Below are 9226 nucleotides of genomic sequence, written 5' to 3' on the forward strand. Positions count from 1 at the left end.
GTATTAGTATAAGTGACGCCTCGTTGATGATTTGTATAGTTTAGTTTATTTAGTTTTGGTAAGTTAAGGAAACACTTTGTATCCTATTGTTTGGTCTAAAAATGTAGCCAGTAGTCAGTGTGGAGTGGGCATGTCTCTGTCAAAGTAGTATTGTTTAAGGCTCATCAGAATTTAAAAGAGAGGAAGTCTGGACCTTTAATTGTGGTGCACAGTGAATAAAACACATGCATTTGGTGTGGGAGACCTGGGTTCAATTCCCCACAGTGACACATCCACCAATGTGTCCCTGAGCAAGACAACCCCTAACCCCTAGTTGCTCCAGAGGCGTGCGACCTCTGACATATATAGCAATTGTAAGTCTTTGGATAAAAGCGTCAGCAATGTAATGTTAATTAGTGGATTTGTGAAATGCTTTCATGCTGTGTTGGTGAACACCGACATAAGTGAACAAGTTTTTTGCCATTGATCAATTGCAAATTCTCTGACAGGAACATCAGTCCGGAACACAGAGAGTCCAAAATAGAGGAGGCTGTCATTATAAACTCAAACTAATAGATGCAGCAGTTTGCATATACTCTATATATATATATTTAGATAGATAGATAGATGTTACCAACATAAATTTAAAATCAAACTAAACTCCTTTTACTCAACTTTGACAATTGCAGCACTTAACATAGCAACATTTATTTTTTATTTTTTTAAACATCCATTTTCAACGACGAGTCATCATCCTGACCTTCTGACACAGAACACATACAGATACCAAAAACAACTCATTACAAGTTCCTTGAATAAACCATTCCCATTTCAATAAATTTAATGTGGCAACAGAACCTCCAGACACTGTAACCCGGGCCAGTTTTAGGCCTCAGATGGTGGTCTCCCTAATTGACTCTGTGTTTGCTAATGACCCTGGATCTGGATTGCCATTATAAAACACAGATAAATGTTTACTGTGAAGAGATGACATCACAGGACTTAAGGTCTGTACAAATATACAGGTGCTCCACCACCCCGCGACTCTCTCCACTTCTTCAAGTCCACATTGGTTTGATAAAAACAACTCCAAACGCCAGAGGACCATGTTCACATTTTCTCTGTTTCATTTATTTTGTTGGCCGCTGAAAACATAAACTTTGCTGTGTGTTATTAGAATCTAAGCAGTTTTCCATAGAGGAGGTTGGGGATGGAGGCTGTGTGTGTGTGTGTGTGTGTGTGTGTGTGTGTGTTTGTGTGTGTGTGGGCATGTCTGTATTTCTTGACCTGAGTTTTCCCTCTCTGTCCTGTCACTGATTAAGACCCTGTATCCCAGCACCTATTTTTAGAAGCTTTACATACAACATTCCAATATCAATGAATCATTACCATGTTAATCTGGATACACAACGTATTATGACTGCAAATAAACAGAAATGTTGCTTGTTGACAATTTGCGACCTGTAACTATTGTTTTCATTTCCATTTTGTGACACTAGATTGGTTCCATTGTAAATGTGATGGATGCTTTGTGACATAAGTATTATTTATCTTTACAGTCTTTAAAGTCTTTTTGCAAGCTTGAAAGACGTTTGAAGTTCAGCGTTCTGCCCTCTAAATAAACTACAAAGAAATATCTGCTGTCCACACACAACCATGCAGTAGAGAGTGAAATGAGAAGATTTCATACCTGTGTCTTAAGTAGGGAGTCTGAATTACCACAGGGGTTGGGGTCATCACTCCACAACCCCAAGATATTGTGTTTAAAATGTTCTGCAAGCTGAATAATAAAAAAAATTAAAGATTCATTTTTAGTCTTTTTTGCCTTTATTGGATAGTGACAGGCAGACAGGAAATGGCGAGAGAGAGAGAGAAGTATAACATTCAACAAGGTCACCGGTGATGGATGCGTCCTGTGATATGCGCTGTAACCATTCGGCTATCAAGGCACTCCCACAATCTTAAAGCATGCATAGATTAAATGGCAAGTCAATAATCATGGTCAATGATGATTAAGTATGGTTGATCAGCATACTTGCCAAAATCCAGACATCATAGAAAAATATACAACCTAAGAAATATCAGGCCCTTCCTTACTCAGGGCACCACCCAGTTTCTGGTACAGACCATCTCTCGCCTCGACTATTGCACAGCCCTCCTAGTGGGTCTTCCAGCTTATGCAGTGAAACCCCTACAAATGGTTCAGAACACGGTGGCGCGTCTGGTTTTCGATCAACCCAAAAGGACTCATGTCACTCCATTACTCAGAGACCTCCACTGGCTACCCATGGCTTCATGAATCCAACCATTTACTTTAGCTCCATTTAATTACATGCATTTTTACATTGTATAGATAGAGATTAATTCATCACACTTGTTGTTGTTGATGGCCCTTTTTCTTTTTTTCCATCAATTCAATGCGTGAGAGTTGGCAGCCCTGGTGATGCAGTTTTACTTCATTCCCAATCTACAGCATGTAGCTTGTAGCATTAAAAAAATATCTCACAGCAGTGTCACTGCAGACTTAAACTCACAACTTCTAAAATGGCTACTACTGTGTATATAATCTTTTCTGCTGAGGTTTCATTTTCCTCTGAATCTCATTGGTGTCACACCCGCTTCTCAAACAAGACTGACATCCTCCCTCGTTAGACATTCAGCAGCCACGCAGTAACCTGAACCCTGTGCATACACACACACACACACACACATATTCACTTAGGGTGACCCGCTGCCACCACACTCCTACCACGACCTGTCTACATCTGGTACCATATTTTGTGTGTGCGCATGGTATGTCTATGTGCAGACAAGGCCCTGTGCACACATGTGCCTCAGCTGTAGCCGACACTCACTACCAGCCCGGAATCTAATATCCCCCCCATTGGAAACACATGTGAAAGTCTGACTAAAGCCGGCATGTTCCCTGTGCCATGTTTGTCGGCAGTCAGTCAGTCTCCATGCTGTTTTTTGTAGGCTGAGCACTGCTCTCCAGTGCTACACAGTGCAGCAGGCTTTACAGTGTTTGCAGGAGAAATGTGAAAAAGACATGCTTTTGTTCCGTATTTTGGAGAATCAATTCAGTGCAATTCTATGGGAGAGAAATATTACATGTTAGACTATTAAGATAGGGTGATTTGCATGAGATAGAAGGAAACCCTCTGTTATCCCTCAGCCTGTCTGTCATGTTAAAACATCTAAGGGTACGTTCAGACTGCAGGCCAAAGTGACCCAAATCCGATTTATTTGCTCCTTTGTGACTCAGATCTGATCTTTTTATGACAGTGTGAACAGGCCAAGTCACGTGGAATCTGATCTTTTCCACTTCAGATTTGAAATAAGTGATTGAGTGATTGAGTTGTGGGGCAGTAGCGTGAGAAACCGTACTGAAAAGGACAGAAAACTGTGAACACATAATTCAGGAGAAATGTGACCCATGAGAGGACAATAAGGTTAGCAAGTAGCAGCTAACCTCTTGTTTACTCCTGCACGACAGCGTGCTGCTGCGCGTGACGTCATGTTATTCTTCTGCGCATGCGGGTCACTTTCAGGCCGCGGCTAGTTCACACTGGAGTCTGATATGGGCCACATTTAAACAATAATGTGAACTAAAAAAAAAAAAAATACGGAATTGAGCATTAAGGCCTGCAGTCTGAACGTAGCCTGTAATAAGCGAGTTCACTATGTATGTGCCTTTGTCCATAAACAGGAAACAAAACGGTAAGATTTATAAATAAAGTTTGTTGAGTAAGCAGAAAAAGATAATCTTACTGTTTACAATCACTGCTAATCAATGTCCCCTCTCATCCCACTCTGCATCAGGTCGGTTGTCTTATACACACCCTCCTGGAGTACACGTTTAACTGCCCCCCTCAAAGACGTCTCATAACTGCAGATCATTGAACTATTGGGAAAAATTTTGCCTGCTTTATTCATTTACATGGGGGGGGGGGGGGCAGCAATTTTATCAGGGTGGTCAAAGACCTGAGTGCAGCAGAAGCAACTCAGTGTGTCTTGTATCAGTCAGACATTCTGTTATTTTAATGCAAGCTGCTGTCTACACAAGATCTGTTAAAAATAAAAGCCTTTTCATATTTTGAGCAGCTACAACAACATAAATGTGTATTTATTCAGACAATAAGTGCAATTCATGCAAAATGTTGCTGTGCACACATGGGAAGAAAATGTTTTCTCTAACTGAAGTGTGACCCATTTAAAATGTTGGCCAAAGTTGCACCAGAATATGCTGGTTATGGGCACGAGGCAGGTTTGTTATATTTGAATAAAATTGACATAATTTGTTAGTTTTAGACCAAGTAATCCAAAATCGTTTTGCTGAGTGTACAGTGATGACAAAGTTCCTGCAGGGAAAGCAGAGGTAAGCGGCTGCTAGGAGCTTTCATTTCTACCTCGAAACCTTGCACCTTCCCAATGTGCCAAATTTCCGCCCTGGTTGGAGCAGGCTGGCACTACGGGTGTTGGCCTTTGAGAGATTGTGGTTGCACTCAGCTGCACGGACGGCTTGTGTTTAGCCACAGAGGCTCAAGCACACCTAACCTAAGCTGTCTCCATTCTCTGTGACTGACTGTCTACTGATTTGAAAGACTAAATCATTCGCAAACCATTCTTGACAGTCAGTTTTCTCAAGCGGCTACTAATCAGCAGTCCTTCAGTGGAAGGAAGTAATCAGGTACGGCGCAGAGTTTTTGAAAACCAGCGCATTGTGACAATCTGTTTTGGCGCTGTGTCAAAACCCTTCTTTTGTCACCAGCACAAGTTTAAGAGCTAATAGGTGGTGAAAAGCCTGGTTGGAGGCCCAGATGAAGCAGATTATTTTATGAAGACTGAAGGAGAGGCATCCAAGCATTAGCATGTGTGCTAGCCAGAGTCAGTCCCAGGAGGGAAACCCAAGTCTGGCCACGGTGTCCCGACAGACATCCTCTGCCGAGGTTAGCATATCCCTGTTTCGGCTGAGTTGCTGAAAGTGTGTGTGTCTGTGTATTTGTGTGTGAAGGGTCCTATGTTCTGTGTGTGTGTGTGTGGTTGCTGAAAGATTTGTTATTTGGAGCAGTGAATTTTAATGACTTTTGTCAACTCTAATATGCAGAGCTGCCCAGCTGTGGACGAGACTGAAGTTTTCTCAGCTTGTTTTGTGTTTTAAAGGAAGTGCTGGTTTTCAAGATGACTACTGCAAATTATTTCTGGGGTAAATACGTGTTATTTACATACATACAGACACATTTACATCCTCATTGTCAGCTTAAGGATTATGTCTTTTTCCAGGCATTTCAGAAAAAGAACAGTAAGCTGTCATCACTTGTCATCAGATGAACTCTGGTGGCAAACTGCTTTCACCATCACATGCCATTGTATTTAATAACCTGACTACAGGGACATTTATCACCTTGTTTTTCATTTTGGCCTCTCACTAGTTGCACTGTTGTGCTGTCATTACCATTGCAAATAAATGGTCTTACATACATAAAAGGACTTCCTGTGGAGGATTCATTTTTATCAACAAAGAAATAATAAAAAGAAATCATATTTAGAATTACATCACTATCTGTAATTTTATTTGCACCATTGGCTTCATGATACATGATACATCACCCAACGCCACGAAGCAGCGCTGCCAGCCAGGCCACAGACGGCCGGCCAGTGTAGAAAGCACTCATTAGTTATACACATGGGGCTCATCAATGTTGAAAAGGGAAGCACAGCTCGTCATCATCATCATCATCATCATCATCATCATCATCGAGGAAAGACGCAGTATCTTTGCTGGCTATATGTACACATGGCTGTTTGTGTGCGTGCGTGCGTACGTGCGTGCATGCGTGTGCACTGTGTTTCTCTCTCTGATCAGATATTAATGTGTTTACAAAGCGCTCCAGTGTGCCAGCTCAGAGCAGCCAGTGTTTCTTTGTGCCAGCGAGCCCTGTCAGCTGGTTAACACACATAATTGCTCCCTAATTCTCCCGTCAGTGGCTGGGTAATATCTGATCAACAGGTAATGAGCCACAAGTTCGCCTACAATTCTGTCTCACTGTATTATTCCATATCTTTTCTTTAATTTCTCTTTATTTTGTAAACCTAATCACTCCATTTCTGTTTCTTTTCAGCATTGAGAACTATGAAGAATGCTTTACTCTGATATTTATACAAAATATTAATAATAGTTACAACCATTAATCATTATTCTCAAGAATGCAAATTTAGGGCCACAAATTTAAGGATAAAACACTACACCACTATACAATGTCTAATTATGGTAAGCTTTAGTGCTTGTTGCATAAACAATTGAACACCATTCTTCTGAAGGATAGTCCCCCATTTGGTGGTTTGTTAATGGTGGTGAAGAGCGCTGTCTAACATGTTGCTCTGAAATCTGCCATAGGTGTTCAGTTAGGTTGAGATCTGGCAGGTGTGAAGGTCAGAGCACACGATTCAAATCATTTTCATACTCAACAAATCATTCATGGAGCCCTCTTATGCTGTGGAAGGCGAGTTTGTCAGGATGATCACTTCACTCTGAATAAATGTAATCACTCACATTTGCTGTGACCTTCCTATCTAAGGGGACAAGTGGACTTAACCACGCCGGAAATATGGTTTATAATGTAATATTCAATCAGAAGTAGATACTGATACTGAAGGATGAGTCATCTGACCGGATAGACTTACACCTATGGCTTTTACACCAGTCAAATGCGCTGTTGTCTTTGTAACTAGTGCTTCATACACAGGGCACACAGGATAATCTCCCTCTGTGTGTAGTTGTTGACTTGTTCTTGAAGCACTAATGGGTCTACCTTGGACACCCTGCACCATCACAATCTCCCTATGCACATTAATGTAAACAAATGAAACACATTTATATTGCAATACTCGCCATGTGATCAACATATAAAGTAGTTTTTGACACAGTGCTCTTTGGCAAGACAGGTACCGTAGATTCATTGGAAACCAAGTTAAAGGACATTTCATTCATTTATTGTCATTAAGTAATGCATATTTACAAACACATTTGCAATTTGCAATACAACGAAGAATACACACAGTAAACCTGGGGCTTTGGGGGGCCCCGGAGGTTCTGGAGCAGTTGTAAACTATATTTTTAATACCATCTCTCTCTCAGCATCCTCAACTCCACAATTACTGCTGCTAGCATTTGGGGATTCTCCTATTTCTGGCAGCCATTCATCATCACTATTTTGCTTACTTGATTGTGATGGAATTTGCTCCACTATCCCGAATGCCTTTCTATTACTTGCTGCAAGACACTAAATGTTACTCACATAATGGAACTAATCTGCAGAAAATATTGTTTTTGTTATAAAAACTGCAAGTTTTTCAACATAAATCCATTGATTTATATACAAAAAAGTTAGTGCAAATGAAGTATTTTCAAGAAAAACTAAGTCTCAGTTATAGTTCATTGAAGTTGAAATATAGCCAGCGATGCATAATGTCCAATTTAGTGGACAGATGATTATTCATAATTTCCTCCCAACATAAAATCAGTACTTGGAAAGTTTAACAATTGTATTACTCCTTTGTTGTTACCAGAGGTTACCAAATTCTATTTACCTGAAAGGGTCTTCTATAATTGAAGGAGTGGCAAGATTTAAGTTGCACTTACAACAGCTTACCAGAGGGTAGCAGCGTATGGCATGACGCACTAGCGTCCACGGTAGTGGTTGATGTTTAACTAGACCATCAGAACCTCTGCCCATACAAGTAAACGGCTTTTGAATAGCTGTCCACTGTACTGAGCACTATGCATGAAAGGGTTAAAGGTCAGATGTGATAACTTCAGGGGGACAAAGTTCAGATTCTCTCTTCTTGGCAGCTTTCAACAATTTCAAAGAAGCGTAATTTTTGCAGGAGTGTAACTTTAGCAAATGCACAGAAATATGTGTGACTTTTGCAACAGTTTCAGCTGAGCTGTTTCAGACGGATTCTCATATGGTTGTCACTGTAAATGTTGGGGAAAATGAGAAGCAAAGAGGGCATAACGGGGCGACTCTCAGATGGTTTAATACCCCCGTCTGATAGGTTTATAAGCTTCAGCGGCAGACCAAACAGCAATTTTTGCCGCCATAATTGCTCAATTTATGAGGCAATGCTTAGATATGAGAAGTATTGTGCAAGATATTTATGCCAAAACAAGCAAACTAATCAGATTGAAGGGGCAGTACAAATGCAAATGCTATCGTTTTCATTGAAAAAAATTTTTTTTACAGATTGGGTGATATTTTGTGATGGTTGAAAAAATTACATCTTGTAGCTGAAATCCCTTCCAAAGAAAATAATATAATTTACTTACTTCATATTCAGTATTTGTACATCTCTATGTGCAGTGAGCGCAGTTGAGTGTATGTTTGCATGCATGTACTGTAGTTATGCCTGAATGCATGCTTGAACTTCCACATACTGTACATTATGCATTTAAAAATACACAGCTGAACTCTGCCCTAGTGCCAGGGTAACAGTACCTCCCTTTGTGCCACACTGAGGCCATGAGACAATAGTATCATGGAAGAAGCATGGGGTTCAGGACCTCTTGGGTTGCTCTTGGAAAAGTCCTACAAACGTATTAAAATCACTGGCACTGTAAAACAGGGCGCTGGCATGACTGGGAATGACTGTCTCTGAGCATCGGGGCATTGAGTTGATCTTGGCGGTTTTCTGCTGCTGTGGGCAAACAGGGAGGATGTATAATGAGGAGGAGATCCGCAGAGGTCACGCAAATGAGACCTCAAAACCGTACAGAGAAAGCCTGTATGTGTATGAGATGTTTTAGTGTGTTTACCATATACACTCACCTAAAGGATTATTAAGAACACCATACTAATACTGTGTTTGACCCCCTTTCGCCTTCAGAACTGCCTTAATTCTACGTGGCATTGATTCAACAAGGTGCTGAAAGCATTCTTTAGAAATGTTGGCCCATACTGATAGGATAGCATCTTGCAGTTGATGGAGATTTGTGGGATGCACATCCAGGGCACGAAGCTCCCGTTCCACCACATCCCAAAGATGCTCTATTGGGTTGAGATCTGGCGACTGTGGGGGCCATTTTAGTACAGTGAACTCATTGTCATGTTCAAGAAACCAATTTGAAATGATTGGAGCTTTGTGACATGGTGCATTATCCTGCTGGAAGTAGCCATCAGAGGATGGGTACATGGTGGCCATAAAGGGATGGACATGGTCAGAAACAATGCTCAGGTAGGCCGTGGCA

The sequence above is a fragment of the Micropterus dolomieu genome, linkage group LG14, assembly GCF_021292245.1.
Source record: "Micropterus dolomieu isolate WLL.071019.BEF.003 ecotype Adirondacks linkage group LG14, ASM2129224v1, whole genome shotgun sequence".
Lineage (NCBI taxonomy): Eukaryota > Metazoa > Chordata > Actinopteri > Centrarchiformes > Centrarchidae > Micropterus > Micropterus dolomieu.